This window comes from Pongo abelii, chromosome 20, assembly GCF_028885655.2.
Source record: "Pongo abelii isolate AG06213 chromosome 20, NHGRI_mPonAbe1-v2.0_pri, whole genome shotgun sequence".
NCBI classification, from domain to species: domain Eukaryota; kingdom Metazoa; phylum Chordata; class Mammalia; order Primates; family Hominidae; genus Pongo; species Pongo abelii.
In genome coordinates, this window is record NC_072005.2 from 24,892,631 (window position 1) to 24,909,571 (window position 16,941).

Here is a 16,941-nt window from a genome sequence, read left to right on the forward strand (position 1 = left end):
ACTTCAAATAAGAACGGGACAGAAGTATTCTCAGAAACATCTTTGTGATGTCTGCATTCAACTCGCGGAGTTGAAACTTCCTTTTGGTAGAACAGTTTTGAAACTGTCTTTTTGTGGAAGCTACAAGTGGATATTTGGAACGCTTTGAGGCTTAGGCTGGAAAAGCTAATAACTTCACATAAAAAGTAGAGAGAAGCATTCTCAGAAACTTCTTTGTGATGAGTGCATTCAAGTGTACATTTGGAGTGCTTTGAGGCCTTTGCTGGAAAAGGAAATAACTTCACATAAAAATTAGACAGAAGCATGCTCAGAAACTTCTTTGTGATGTGTGCATTCAACTCACAGAGTTGGATCTTCCTTTTCTTAGAGCGGTTTTGAAACAAGATTTTTGTAGAATATTCAAGTGGACATTTGGAGGGCTTTGAGGCCTATGCTGGAAAAGGAAATAACTTCACATAAAAACTAGACAGAAGCATTCTCAGAAACGTATTTGTTATGAGTCCATTCAACTCACAGAGTTGAACCTTCGTTTTGATAGGGCAGTTTTGAAACACTCTTTTTGTAGAATCTTCAAGTGGACATTTTTAGTGCTTTGACGATATGCTGGAAAAGGAAATATCTTCACATAAAAACTACACAGAAGCATTCTCAGAAACTTCTTTGTGATGTGTGCTTTCAACTCACAGATGTAAACATTTCTTTTGATAGAGTAGTTTTGAAACACTCTTTTTGTAGAATCTGCAAGTGGATATATGGAGCGCTTTGAAGCCTATGCTGGGAAAGGAAATATCTTCACATAAAAACTATACAGAAGCATTCTCAGCAACTTCCTTGTGATTTGTGCATTCAACTCGGAGAGTTGAACCGTCCTTTTGTTAGAGCAGTTTGGGAACACTCTTTTTGTAGAATCTGCAAGTGGATATTTGGAGCACTTCGAAGGCTAAGCTGGAAAAGGAAACAACTTCACATAAAAACTAGAAGGAAGCATTCTCACAAACTTTTTTGTGATGTGTGCATTCAACTCAGCAAGTTTAACCTTCCTTTTGATAGAGCAGTTTTGAAACACTCTTTTTGTAGAATGTGCAAGTAGACATTTGGAGCTCTTTCAGGCCTGTGCTGGAATAGAAAAGATCTTCACACGAAAACTAGACAGAAGCATTCTCAGAAACTCCTTTGTGATGTGTGCATTCCACTCACAGAGTTGAACCTTCCTTTTGATAGAGCAATTCTGAAACACTCTTTTTGTAGAATCCGCAAGTGGATATTTGGAGCGCTTTGAGGCCTATGCTGGAAAAGGAAATATTTTCACGTAAAAACAAGGCGGAAGCACTCTATCAAACTTCTTTGTGATGTTTACATTCAACTCACAGAGTTGAACCTTCCCTTGAATAGAGCGGTTTTGAAAGAATCTTTTTGTAGTATATGCAACTAGATATTTGGAGCGCTTTGAGTCCTATGAGGGAAATGGAAATATTTTTAGATAAAAACTAGACAGAGGCATTCTCAGAAACATATTTGTTACGAGTGAATTCAAGTCACAGAGTTGAACCTTCCTTTTGGCAGAGCGGTTTTGAAACCCTCTTTTTATTGACTCTTCCATTGGAGATTTAGAGCGCTTTGACGCAATGCTGGAAAAGGAAATATCTTCACATAAAAACTAGACAGATGCATTCCCAGAAACTTCTTTTTGATGTGTGCTTTCAACTCACAGAGTTGAACCTTTCTTTTGATAGAGCAGTTTTGAAACCCTCTCTTTGAAGAATCTTCATGTGGACATTTGGATATCTTTGAGGCCTATGCTGGAAAAGGAAATATCTTCACATAAAAACAAGACAGAAGCATTCTCAGAAACTACTTTGCAATGTGTGCGTTCAACACACAGACTTTGAACTTACTTTTGGCGGAGCAGTTCTGAAACAGTCTTTTTGTACAGTCTGCAAGTGGATATTTGGAGCGCTTTAAGGCCTACGCTGAAAAAAGAAATAACTTCAATCAAAAAGTAGAAAGAAGCATTCTCAGAAACCTCTTTGTGATGTGTGTATTGAACTCACAGAGTTGAACCTTCCTTTTGAGAGAGGAGTTTTGAAATACTCTTTTTGTAGGATCTGCAAGTGAATAGTTGGAATGATTTGAGGCCTATGATGGTAAAGGAAATATCTTCACATAAAAACGATAGAGAAGCATTCTCGGAAACTTCCTTGTGATGTGTGCATTCAACTCACAGAGTTGAACCTTCCTTCTGATAGTGCAGTTTTGAAACACTCGTTTTGTATCATCTGCAAGTGGATACTTGGAGCGCTTTGAAGCCTATACTGGAAAAGTAAATGTCTTCTCATAAAAACTATACAGAAGCAATCTCCGAAACCACCTTGTGATGTGTGTATTCAACTCAGAGAGTTGAACCTTCCTTTTTTTAGAGCAGTTTTGAAACACTCTTTTTGCAAAATCTGCAAGTGAATACTTGGATCGCTTTGAAGCCTCTGCAGGGTAAAGGAAATATCTTCACATAAAAACAAAACAGAAGCATTGTCAGAAACTTCTTTATGATGTGTGCATTCAATTCACAGAGTTGAACCTTCCCTTTGATAGAGCAGTTTTGAAACACTCCTTTTGTAGTGTGTGCAAGTAGACATTTGGAGCTCTTTCAGGCCTGTGCTGGAAAAGGAAATATCTTCACACAAAAACTAGACAGAAGTATTCTCAGAAACGTCTTTGTGATGCATGCATTCAAAACACGGAGTTGAACCTTCCTTTTGATAGAACAGTTTTGAAACACTCTTATTGTAGAATCTGCATGTGGATATTTGGAGCGCTTTGAGGCCTATGCTAGAAAAGAAAATATCTTCGCATAAAAATGAGACAGAAGCATTCTCAGAAACTTTTTTGTGATGTGTGCATTAAACTCACAGTGTTGAACCTGCCTTTTGACAGAGCAGTTTTGAAACACTCTTTTTGTAGAATCTGCAGGTGGATATTTGGAGTGGTTTGAGGACAATGCTATATAAGGAAATGTCTTCACATAAAACCTAGACAGAAACATTATCAGAAACTTCTTTGTGATGTGTGCTTCCAAATCACAGAGTTGAACCTTCCTTTTGATATAGCAGGTTTGGAACACACTTTTTGTGGAATCTGCAAGTGAATTTTGGGAGCGCTTTGAGGACTATGCTGGAAAAGGAAATATTTTCACATAAAAACTGGAAAGAGGCATTCTCAGAAACTTCTCTGTGATGTGTGCGCTAAACTCACAAAGTTGAACATCCCTTTTGCTAGAGCAGTTTTGAAACACTGTTTTTGTAAAATCTGCAAGTGAATATTTGGAGTGATTGAGACCTCTGCTGGAAAATCATATAACTTCAAATAAGAACGGGACAGAAGTATTCTCAGAAACATCTTTGTGATGTCTGCATTCAACTCGCGGAGTTGAAACTTCCTTTTGGTAGAGCAGTTTTGAAACTGTCTTTTTGTGGAAGCTACACGTGGATATTTGGAACGCTTTGAGGCTTATGCTGGAAAAGCTAATAACTTCACATAAAAAGTAGAGAGAAGCATTCTCAGAAACTTCTTTGTGATGAGTGCATTCAAGTGTACATTTGGAGTGCTTTGAGGCCTTTGCTGGAAAGGAAATAACTTCACATAAAAATTAGACAGAAGCATGCTCAGAAACTTCTTTGTGATGTGTGCATTCAACTCACAGAGTTGGATCTTCCTTTTCTTAGAGCGGTTTTGAAACAATATTTTTGTAGAATATTCAAGTGGACATTTGGAGGGCTTTGAGGCCTATGCTGGAAAAGGAAATACCTTCACATAAAAACTAGACAGAAGCATTCTCAGAACCGTATTTGTTATGAGTCCATTCAACTCACAGAGTTGAACCTTCGTTTTGATAGGGCAGTTTTGAAACACTCTTTTTGTAGAATCTTCAAGTGGACATTTTTAGTGCTTTGACGATATGCTGGAAAAGGAAATATCTTCACATAAAAACTACACAGAAGCATTCTCAGAAACTTCTTTGTGATGTGTGCTTTCAACTCACAGATGTAAACATTTCTTTTGATAGAGTAGTTTTGAAACACTCTTTTTGTAGAATCTGCAAGTGGATATATGGAGCGCTTTGAAGCCTATGCTGGGAAAGGAAATATCTTCACATAAAAACTATACAGAAGCATTCTCAGCAACTTCCTTGTGATTTGTGCATTCAACTCGGAGAGTTGAACCGTCCTTTTGTTAGAGCAGTTTGGGAACACTCTTTTTGTAGAATCTGCAAGTGGATATTTGGAGCACTTCGAAGCCTAAGCTGGAAAAGGAAACAACTTCACATAAAAACTAGAAGGAAGCATTCTCACAAACTTTTTTGTGATGTGTGCATTCAACTCAGCAAGTTTAACCTTCCTTTTGATAGAGCAGTTTTGAAACACTCTTTTTGTAGAATGTGCAAGTAGACATTTGGAGCTCTTTCAGGCCTGTGCTGGAATAGAAAAGATCTTCACACGAAAACTAGACAGAAGCATTCTCAGAAACTCCTTTGTGATGTGTGCATTCCACTCACAGAGTTGAACCTTCCTTTTGATAGAGCAATTCTGAAACACTCTTTTTGTAGAATCCGCAAGTGGATATTTGGAGCGCTTTGAGGCCTATGCTGGAAAAGGAAATATTTTCACGTAAAAACAAGGCGGAAGCACTCTATCAAACTTCTTTGTGATGTTTACATTCAACTCACAGAGTTGAACCTTCCCTTGAATAGAGCGGTTTTGAAAGAATCTTTTTGTAGTATATGCAACTAGATATTTGGAGCGCTTTGAGTCCTATGAGGGAAATGGAAATATTTTTAGATAAAAACTAGACAGAGGCATTCTCAGAAACATATTTGTTACGAGTGAATTCAAGTCACAGAGTTGAACCTTCCTTTTGGCAGAGCGGTTTTGAAACCCTCTTTTTATTGACTCTTCCATTGGAGATTTAGAGCGCTTTGACGCAATGCTGGAAAAGGAAATATCTTCACATAAAAACTAGACAGATGCATTCCCAGAAACTTCTTTTTGATGTGTGCTTTCAACTCACAGAGTTGAACCTTTCTTTTGATAGAGCAGTTTTGAAACCCTCTCTTTGAAGAATCTTCATGTGGACATTTGGATATCTTTGAGGCCTATGCTGGAAAAGGAAATATCTTCACATAAAAACAAGACAGAAGCATTCTCAGAAACTACTTTGCAATGTGTGCGTTCAACACACAGACTTTGAACTTACTTTTGGCGGAGCAGTTCTGAAACAGTCTTTTTGTACAGTCTGCAAGTGGATATTTGGAGCGCTTTAAGGCCTACGCTGAAAAAAGAAATAACTTCAATCAAAAAGTAGAAAGAAGCATTCTCAGAAACCTCTTTGTGATGTGTGTATTGAACTCACAGAGTTGAACCTTCCTTTTGAGAGAGGAGTTTTGAAATACTCTTTTTGTAGGATCTGCAAGTGAATAGTTGGAATGATTTGAGGCCTATGATGGTAAAGGAAATATCTTCACATAAAAACGATAGAGAAGCATTCTCGGAAACTTTCTTGTGATGTGTGCATTCAACTCACAGAGTTGAACCTTCCTTTTGATAGTGCAGTTTTGAAACACTCGTTTTGTATCATCTGCAAGTGGATACTTGGAGCGCTTTGAAGCCTATACTGGAAAAGTAAATGTCTTCTCATAAAAACTATACAGAAGCAATCTCCGAAACCACCTTGTGATGTGTGTATTCAACTCAGAGAGTTGAACCTTCCTTTTTTTAGAGCAGTTTTGAAACACTCTTTTTGCAAAATCTGCAAGTGAATACTTGGATCGCTTTGAAGCCTCTGCAGGGTAAAGGAAATATCTTCACATAAAAACAAAACAGAAGCATTGTCAGAAACTTCTTTATGATGTGTGCATTCAATTCACAGAGTTGAACCTTCCCTTTGATAGAGCAGTTTTGAAACACTCCTTTTGTAGTGTGTGCAAGTAGACATTTGGAGCTCTTTCAGGCCTGTGCTGGAAAAGGAAATATCTTCACACAAAAACTAGACAGAAGTATTCTCAGAAACGTCTTTGTGATGCATGCATTCAAAACACGGAGTTGAACCTTCCTTTTGATAGAACAGTTTTGAAACACTCTTATTGTAGAATCTGCATGTGGATATTTGGAGCGCTTTGAGGCCTATGCTAGAAAAGAAAATATCTTCGCATAAAAATGAGACAGAAGCATTCTCAGAAACTTTTTTGTGATGTGTGCATTAAACTCACAGTGTTGAACCTGCCTTTTGACAGAGCAGTTTTGAAACACTCTTTTTGTAGAATCTGCAGGTGGATATTTGGAGTGGTTTGAGGACAATGCTATATAAGGAAATGTCTTCACATAAAACCTAGACAGAAACATTATCAGAAACTTCTTTGTGATGTGTGCTTCCAAATCACAGAGTTGAACCTTCCTTTTGATATAGCAGGTTTGGAACACACTTTTTGTGGAATCTGCAAGTGAATTTTGGGAGCGCTTTGAGGACTATGCTGGAAAAGGAAATATTTTCACATAAAAACTGGAAAGAGGCATTCTCAGAAACTTCTCTGTGATGTGTGCGCTAAACTCACAAAGTTGAACATCCCTTTTGCTAGAGCAGTTTTGAAACACTGTTTTTGTAAAATCTGCAAGTGAATATTTGGAGTGATTGAGACCTCTGCTGGAAAATCATATAACTTCAAATAAGAACGGGACAGAAGTATTCTCAGAAACATCTTTGTGATGTCTGCATTCAACTCGCGGAGTTGAAACTTCCTTTTGGTAGAGCAGTTTTGAAACTGTCTTTTTGTGGAAGCTACAAGTGGATATTTGGAACGCTTTGAGGCTTATGCTGGAAAAGCTAATAACTTCACATAAAAAGTAGAGAGAAGCATTCTCAGAAACTTCTTTGTGATGAGTGCATTCAAGTGTACATTTGGAGTGCTTTGAGGCCTTTGCTGGAAAGGAAATAACTTCACATAAAAATTAGACAGAAGCATGCTCAGAAACTTCTTTGTGATGTGTGCATTCAACTCACAGAGTTGGATCTTCCTTTTCTTAGAGCGGTTTTGAAACAATATTTTTGTAGAATATTCAAGTGGACATTTGGAGGGCTTTGAGGCCTATGCTGGAAAAGGAAATACCTTCACATAAAAACTAGACAGAAGCATTCTCAGAACCGTATTTGTTATGAGTCCATTCAACTCACAGAGTTGAACCTTCGTTTTGATAGGGCAGTTTTGAAACACTCTTTTTGTAGAATCTTCAAGTGGACATTTTTAGTGCTTTGACGATATGCTGGAAAAGGAAATATCTTCACATAAAAACTACACAGAAGCATTCTCAGAAACTTCTTTGTGATGTGTGCTTTCAACTCACAGATGTAAACATTTCTTTTGATAGAGTAGTTTTGAAACACTCTTTTTGTAGAATCTGCAAGTGGATATATTTAGCGCTTTGAAGCCTATGCTGGGAAAGGAAATATCTTCACATAAAAACTATACAGAAGCATTCTCAGCAACTTCCTTGTGATTTGTGCATTCAACTCGGAGAGTTGAACCGTCGTTTTGTTAGAGCAGTTTGAGAACACTCTTTTTGTAGAATCTGCAAGTGGATATTTGGAGCACTTCGAAGCCTAAGCTGGAAAAGGAAACAACTTCACATAAAAACTAGAAGGAAGCATTCTCACAAACTTTTTTGTGATGTGTGCATTCAACTCAGCGAGTTTAACCTTCCTTTTGATAGAGCAGTTTTGAAACACTCTTTTTGTAGAATGTGCAAGTAGACATTTGGAGCTCTTTCAGGCCTGTGCTGGAATAGAAAAGATCTTCACACGAAAACTAGACAGAAGCATTCTCAGAAACTTCTTTGTGATGTGTGCATTCCACTCACAGAGTTGAACCTTCCTTTTGATAGAGCAATTCTGAAACACTCTTTTTGTAGAATCCGCAAGTGGATATTTGGAGCGCTTTGAGACCTATGCTGGAAAAGGAAATATTTTCACGTAAAAACAAGACGGAAGCACTCTATCAAACTTCTTTGTGATGTTTACATTCAACTCACAGAGTTGAACCTTCCCTTGAATAGAGCGGTTTTGAAAGAATCTTTTTGTAGTATATGCAACTAGATATTTGGAGCGCTTTGAGTCCTATGAGGGAAATGGAAATATTTTTAGATGAAAACTAGACAGAGGCATTCTCAGAAACATATTTGTTACGAGTGAATTCAAGTCACAGAGTTGAACCTTCCTTTTGGCAGAGCGGTTTTGAAACCCTCTTTTTATTGACTCTTCCATTGGAGATTTAGAGCGCTTTGACGCAATGCTGGAAAAGGAAATATCTTCACATAAAAACTAGACAGATGCATTCCCAGAAACTTCTTTTTGATGTGTGCTTTCAACTCACAGAGTTGAACCTTTCTTTTGATAGAGCAGTTTTGAAACCCTCTCTTTGAAGAATCTTCATGTGGACATTTGGATATCTTTGAGGCCTATGCTGGAAAAGGAAATATCTTCACATAAAAACAAGACAGAAGCATTCTCAGAAACTACTTTGCAATGTGTGCGTTCAACACACAGACTTTGAACTTACTTTTGGCGGAGCAGTTCTGAAACAGTCTTTTTGTACAGTCTGCAAGTGGATATTTGGAGCGCTTTAAGGCCTACGCTGAAAAAAGAAATAACTTCAATCAAAAAGTAGAAAGAAGCATTCTCAGAAACCTCTTTGTGATGTGTGTATTGATCTCACAGAGTTGAACCTTCCTTTTGATAGAGGAGTTTTGAAATACTCTTTTTGTAGGATCTGCAAGTGAATAGTTGGAATGATTTGAGGCCTATGATGGTAAAGGAAATATCTTCACATAAAAACGATAGAGAAGCATTCTCGGAAACTTCCTTGTGATGTGTGCATTCAACTCACAGAGTTGAACCTTCCTTCTGATAGTGCAGTTTTGAAACACTCGTTTTGTATCATCTGCAAGTGGATACTTGGAGCGCTTTGAAGCCTATACTGGAAAAGTAAATGTCTTCTCATAAAAACTATACAGAAGCAATCTCCGAAACCACCTTGTGATGTGTGTATTCAACTCAGAGAGTTGAACCTTCCTTTTTTTAGAGCAGTTTTGAAACACTCTTTTTGCAAAATCTGCAAGTGAATACTTGGATCGCTTTGAAGCCTCTGCAGGGTAAAGGAAATATCTTCACATAAAAACAAAACAGAAGCATTGTCAGAAACTTCTTTATGATGTGTGCATTCAATTCACAGAGTTGAACCTTCCCTTTGATAGAGCAGTTTTGAAACACTCCTTTTGTAGTGTGTGCAAGTAGACATTTGGAGCTCTTTCAGGCCTGTGCTGGAAAAGGAAATATCTTCACACAAAAACTAGACAGAAGTATTCTCAGAAACGTCTTTGTGATGCATGCATTCAAAACACGGAGTTGAACCTTCCTTTTGATAGAACAGTTTTGAAACACTCTTATTGTAGAATCTGCATGTGGATATTTGGAGCGCTTTGAGGCCTATGCTAGAAAAGAAAATATCTTCGCATAAAAATGAGACAGAAGCATTCTCAGAAACTTTTTTGTGATGTGTGCATTAAACTCACAGTGTTGAACCTGCCTTTTGACAGAGCAGTTTTGAAACACTCTTTTTGTAGAATCTGCAGGTGGATATTTGGAGTGGTTTGAGGACAATGCTATATAAGGAAATGTCTTCACATAAAACCTAGACAGAAACATTATCAGAAACTTCTTTGTGATGTGTGCTTCCAAATCACAGAGTTGAACCTTCCTTTTGATATAGCAGGTTTGGAACACACTTTTTGTGGAATCTGCAAGTGAATTTTGGGAGCGCTTTGAGGACTATGCTGGAAAAGGAAATATTTTCACATAAAAACTGGAAAGAGGCATTCTCAGAAACTTCTCTGTGATGTGTGCGCTAAACTCACAAAGTTGAACATCCCTTTTGCTAGAGCAGTTTTGAAACACTGTTTTTGTAAAATCTGCAAGTGAATATTTGGAGTGATTGAGACCTCTGCTGGAAAATCATATAACTTCAAATAAGAACGGGACAGAAGTATTCTCAGAAACATCTTTGTGATGTCTGCATTCAACTCGCGGAGTTGAAACTTCCTTCTGGTAGAGCAGTTTTGAAACTGTCTTTTTGTGGAAGCTACAAGTGGATATTTGGAACGCTTTGAGGCTTATGCTGGAAAAGCTAATAACTTCACATAAAAAGTAGAGAGAAGCATTCTCAGAAACTTCTTTGTGATGAGTGCATTCAAGTGTACATTTGGAGTGCTTTGAGGCCTTTGCTGGAAAAGGAAATAACTTCACATAAAAATTAGACAGAAGTATGCTCAGAAACTTCTTTGTGATGTGTGCATTCAACTCACAGAGTTGGATCTTCCTTTTCTTAGAGCGGTTTTGAAACAATATTTTTGTAGAATATTCAAGTGGACATTTGGAGGGCTTTGAGGCCTATGCTGGAAAAGGAAATAACTTCACATAAAAACTAGACAGAAGCATTCTCAGAACCGTATTTGTTATGAGTCCATTCAACTCACAGAGTTGAACCTTCGTTTTGATAGGGCAGTTTTGAAACACTCTTTTTGTAGAATCTTCAAGTGGACATTTTTAGTGCTTTGACGATATGCTGGAAAAGGAAATATCTTCACATAAAAACTACACAGAAGCATTCTCAGAAACTTCTTTGTGATGTGTGCTTTCAACTCACAGATGTAAACATTTCTTTTGATAGAGTAGTTTTGAAACACTCTTTTTGTAGAATCTGCAAGTGGATATATTTAGCGCTTTGAAGCCTATGCTGGGAAAGGAAATATCTTCACATAAAAACTATACAGAAGCATTCTCAGCAACTTCCTTGTGATTTGTGCATTCAACTCGGAGAGTTGAACCGTCGTTTTGTTAGAGCAGTTTGAGAACACTCTTTTTGTAGAATCTGCAAGTGGATATTTGGAGCACTTCGAAGCCTAAGCTGGAAAAGGAAACAACTTCACATAAAAACTAGAAGGAAGCATTCTCACAAACTTTTTTGTGATGTGTGCATTCAACTCAGCGAGTTTAACCTTCCTTTTGATAGAGCAGTTTTGAAACACTCTTTTTGTAGAATGTGCAAGTAGACATTTGGAGCTCTTTCAGGCCTGTGCTGGAATAGAAAAGATCTTCACACGAAAACTAGACAGAAGCATTCTCAGAAACTTCTTTGTGATGTGTGCATTCCACTCACAGAGTTGAACCTTCCTTTTGATAGAGCAATTCTGAAACACTCTTTTTGTAGAATCCGCAAGTGGATATTTGGAGCGCTTTGAGACCTATGCTGGAAAAGGAAATATTTTCACGTAAAAACAAGACGGAAGCACTCTATCAAACTTCTTTGTGATGTTTACATTCAACTCACAGAGTTGAACCTTCCCTTGAATAGAGCGGTTTTGAAAGAATCTTTTTGTAGTATATGCAACTAGATATTTGGAGCGCTTTGAGTCCTATGAGGGAAATGGAAATATTTTTAGATGAAAACTAGACAGAGGCATTCTCAGAAACATATTTGTTACGAGTGAATTCAAGTCACAGAGTTGAACCTTCCTTTTGGCAGAGCGGTTTTGAAACCCTCTTTTTATTGACTCTTCCATTGGAGATTTAGAGCGCTTTGACGCAATGCTGGAAAAGGAAATATCTTCACATAAAAACTAGACAGATGCATTCCCAGAAACTTCTTTTTGATGTGTGCTTTCAACTCACAGAGTTGAACCTTTCTTTTGATAGAGCAGTATTGAAACCCTCTCTTTGAAGAATCTTCATGTGGACATTTGGATATCTTTGAGGCCTATGCTGGAAAAGGAAATATCTTCACATAAAAACAAGACAGAAGCATTCTCAGAAACTACTTTGCAATGTGTGCGTTCAACACACAGACTTTGAACTTACTTTTGGCGGAGCAGTTCTGAAACAGTCTTTTTGTACAGTCTGCAAGTGGATATTTGGAGCGCTTTAAGGCCTACGCTGAAAAAAGAAATAACTTCAATCAAAAAGTAGAAAGAAGCATTCTCAGAAACCTCTTTGTGATGTGTGTATTGATCTCACAGAGTTGAACCTTCCTTTTGATAGAGGAGTTTTGAAATACTCTTTTTGTAGGATCTGCAAGTGAATAGTTGGAATGATTTGAGGCCTATGATGGTAAAGGAAATATCTTCACATAAAAACGATAGAGAAGCATTCTCGGAAACTTCCTTGTGATGTGTGCATTCAACTCACAGAGTTGAACCTTCCTTCTGATAGTGCAGTTTTGAAACACTCGTTTTGTATCATCTGCAAGTGGATACTTGGAGCGCTTTGAAGCCTATACTGGAAAAGTAAATGTCTTCTCATAAAAACTATACAGAAGCAATCTCCGAAACCACCTTGTGATGTGTGTATTCAACTCAGAGAGTTGAACCTTCCTTTTTTTAGAGCAGTTTTGAAACACTCTTTTTGCAAAATCTGCAAGTGAATACTTGGATCGCTTTGAAGCCTCTGCAGGGTAAAGGAAATATCTTCACATAAAAACAAAACAGAAGCATTGTCAGAAACTTCTTTATGATGTGTGCATTCAATTCACAGAGTTGAACCTTCCTTTTGATAGAGCAGTTTTGAAACACTCCTTTTGTAGTGTGTGCAAGTAGACATTTGGAGCTCTTTCAGGCCTGTGCTGGAAAAGGAAATATCTTCACACAAAAACTAGACAGAAGTATTCTCAGAAACGTCTTTGTGATGCATGCATTCAAAACACGGAGTTGAACCTTCCTTTTGAAAGAACAGTTTTGAAACACTCTTATTGTAGAATCTGCATGTGGATATTTGCAGCGCTTTGAGGCCTATGCTAGAAAAGAAAATATCTTCGCATAAAAATGAGACAGAAGCATTCTCAGAAACTTTTTTGTGATGTGTGCATTAAACTCACAGTGTTGAACCTGCCTTTTGACAGAGCAGTTTTGAAACACTCTTTTTGTAGAATCTGCAGGTGGATATTTGGAGTGCTTTGAGGACAATGCTATATAAGGAAATGTCGTCACATAAAACCTAGACAGAAACATTATCAGAAACTTCTTTGTGATGTGTGCTTCCAAATCACAGAGTTGAACCTTCCTTTTGATATAGCAGGTTTGGAACACACTTTTTGTGGAATCTGCAAGTGAATTTTGGGAGCGCTTTGAGGACTATGCTGGAAAAGGAAATATATTCACATAAAAACTAGAAAGAGGCATTCTCAAAAACTTCTCTGTGATGTGTGCGCTAAACTCACAAAGTTGAACATCCCTTTTGCTAGAGCAGTTTTGAAACACTGTTTTTGTAAAATCTGCAAGTGAATATTTGGAGTGATTGAGACCTCTGCTGGAAAATCGTAGAACTTCAAATAAGAACGGGACAGAAGTATTCTCAGAAACATCTTTGTGATGTCTGCATTCAACTCGCGGAGTTGAAACTTCCTTTTGGTAGAACAGTTTTGAAACTGTCTTTTTGTGGAAGCTACAAGTGGATATTTGGAACGCTTTGAGGCTTAGGCTGGAAAAGCTAATAACTTCACATAAAAAGTAGAGAGAAGCATTCTCAGAAACTTCTTTGTGATGAGTGCATTCAAGTGTACATTTGGAGTGCTTTGAGGCCTTTGCTGGAAAAGGAAATAACTTCACATAAAAATTAGACAGAAGCATGCTCAGAAACTTCTTTGTGATGTGTGCATTCAACTCACAGAGTTGGATCTTCCTTTTCTTAGAGCGGTTTTGAAACAAGATTTTTGTAGAATATTCAAGTGGACATTTGGAGGGCTTTGAGGCCTATGCTGGAAAAGGAAATAACTTCACATAAAAACTAGACAGAAGCATTCTCAGAAACGTATTTGTTATGAGTCCATTCAACTCACAGAGTTGAACCTTCGTTTTGATAGGGCAGTTTTGAAACACTCTTTTTGTAGAATCTTCAAGTGGACATTTTTAGTGCTTTGACGATATGCTGGAAAAGGAAATATCTTCACATAAAAACTACACAGAAGCATTCTCAGAAACTTCTTTGTGATGTGTGCTTTCAACTCACAGATGTAAACATTTCTTTTGATAGAGTAGTTTTGAAACACTCTTTTTGTAGAATCTGCAAGTGGATATATGGAGCGCTTTGAAGCCTATGCTGGGAAAGGAAATATCTTCACATAAAAACTATACAGAAGCATTCTCAGCAACTTCCTTGTGATTTGTGCATTCAACTCGGAGAGTTGAACCGTCCTTTTGTTAGAGCAGTTTGGGAACACTCTTTTTGTAGAATCTGCAAGTGGATATTTGGAGCACTTCGAAGGCTAAGCTGGAAAAGGAAACAACTTCACATAAAAACTAGAAGGAAGCATTCTCACAAACTTTTTTGTGATGTGTGCATTCAACTCAGCAAGTTTAACCTTCCTTTTGATAGAGCAGTTTTGAAACACTCTTTTTGTAGAATGTGCAAGTAGACATTTGGAGCTCTTTCAGGCCTGTGCTGGAATAGAAAAGATCTTCACACGAAAACTAGACAGAAGCATTCTCAGAAACTCCTTTGTGATGTGTGCATTCCACTCACAGAGTTGAACCTTCCTTTTGATAGAGCAATTCTGAAACACTCTTTTTGTAGAATCCGCAAGTGGATATTTGGAGCGCTTTGAGGCCTATGCTGGAAAAGGAAATATTTTCACGTAAAAACAAGGCGGAAGCACTCTATCAAACTTCTTTGTGATGTTTACATTCAACTCACAGAGTTGAACCTTCCCTTGAATAGAGCGGTTTTGAAAGAATCTTTTTGTAGTATATGCAACTAGATATTTGGAGCGCTTTGAGTCCTATGAGGGAAATGGAAATATTTTTAGATAAAAACTAGACAGAGGCATTCTCAGAAACATATTTGTTACGAGTGAATTCAAGTCACAGAGTTGAACCTTCCTTTTGGCAGAGCGGTTTTGAAACCCTCTTTTTATTGACTCTTCCATTGGAGATTTAGAGCGCTTTGACGCAATGCTGGAAAAGGAAATATCTTCACATAAAAACTAGACAGATGCATTCCCAGAAACTTCTTTTTGATGTGTGCTTTCAACTCACAGAGTTGAACCTTTCTTTTGATAGAGCAGTTTTGAAACCCTCTCTTTGAAGAATCTTCATGTGGACATTTGGATATCTTTGAGGCCTATGCTGGAAAAGGAAATATCTTCACATAAAAACAAGACAGAAGCATTCTCAGAAACTACTTTGCAATGTGTGCGTTCAACACACAGACTTTGAACTTACTTTTGGCGGAGCAGTTCTGAAACAGTCTTTTTGTACAGTCTGCAAGTGGATATTTGGAGCGCTTTAAGGCCTACACTGAAAAAAGAAATAACTTCAATCAAAAAGTAGAAAGAAGCATTCTCAGAAACCTCTTTGTGATGTGTGTATTGAACTCACAGAGTTGAACCTTCCTTTTGAGAGAGGAGTTTTGAAATACTCTTTTTGTAGGATCTGCAAGTGAATAGTTGGAATGATTTGAGGCCTATGATGGTAAAGGAAATATCTTCACATAAAAACGATAGAGAAGCATTCTCGGAAACTTTCTTGTGATGTGTGCATTCAACTCACAGAGTTGAACCTTCCTTTTGATAGTGCAGTTTTGAAACACTCGTTTTGTATCATCTGCAAGTGGATACTTGGAGCGCTTTGAAGCCTATACTGGAAAAGTAAATGTCTTCTCATAAAAACTATACAGAAGCAATCTCCGAAACCACCTTGTGATGTGTGTATTCAACTCAGAGAGTTGAACCTTCCTTTTTTTAGAGCAGTTTTGAAACACTCTTTTTGCAAAATCTGCAAGTGAATACTTGGATCGCTTTGAAGCCTCTGCAGGGTAAAGGAAATATCTTCACATAAAAACAAAACAGAAGCATTGTCAGAAACTTCTTTATGATGTGTGCATTCAATTCACAGAGTTGAACCTTCCCTTTGATAGAGCAGTTTTGAAACACTCCTTTTGTAGTGTGTGCAAGTAGACATTTGGAGCTCTTTCAGGCCTGTGCTGGAAAAGGAAATATCTTCACACAAAAACTAGACAGAAGTATTCTCAGAAACGTCTTTGTGATGCACGCATTCAAAACACGGAGTTGAACCTTCCTTTTGATAGAACAGTTTTGAAACACTCTTATTGTAGAATCTGCATGTGGATATTTGGAGCGCTTTGAGGCCTATGCTAGAAAAGAAAATATCTTCGCATAAAAATGAGACAGAAGCATTCTCAGAAACTTTTTTGTGATGTGTGCATTAAACTCACAGTGTTGAACCTGCCTTTTGACAGAGCAGTTTTGAAACACTCTTTTTGTAGAATCTGCAGGTGGATATTTGGAGTGGTTTGAGGACAATGCTATATAAGGAAATGTCTTCACATAAAACCTAGACAGAAACATTGTCAGAAACTTCTTTGTGATGTGTGCTTCCAAATCACAGAGTTGAACCTTCCTTTTGATATAGCAGGTTTGGAACACACTTTTTGTGGAATCTGCAAGTGAATTTTGGGAGCGCTTTGAGGACTATGCTGGAAAAGGAAATATTTTCACATAAAAACTGGAAAGAGGCATTCTCAGAAACTTCTCTGTGATGTGTGCGCTAAACTCACAAAGTTGAACATCCCTTTTGCTAGAGCAGTTTTGAAACACTGTTTTTGTAAAATCTGCAAGTGAATATTTGGAGTGATTGAGACCTCTGCTGGAAAATCATATAACTTCAAATAAGAACGGGACAGAAGTATTCTCAGAAACATCTTTGTGATGTCTGCATTCAACTCGCGGAGTTGAAACTTCCTTTTGGTAGAGCAGTTTTGAAACTGTCTTTTTGTGGAAGCTACAAGTGGATATTTGGAACGCTTTGAGGCTTATGCTGGAAAAGCTAATAACTTCAC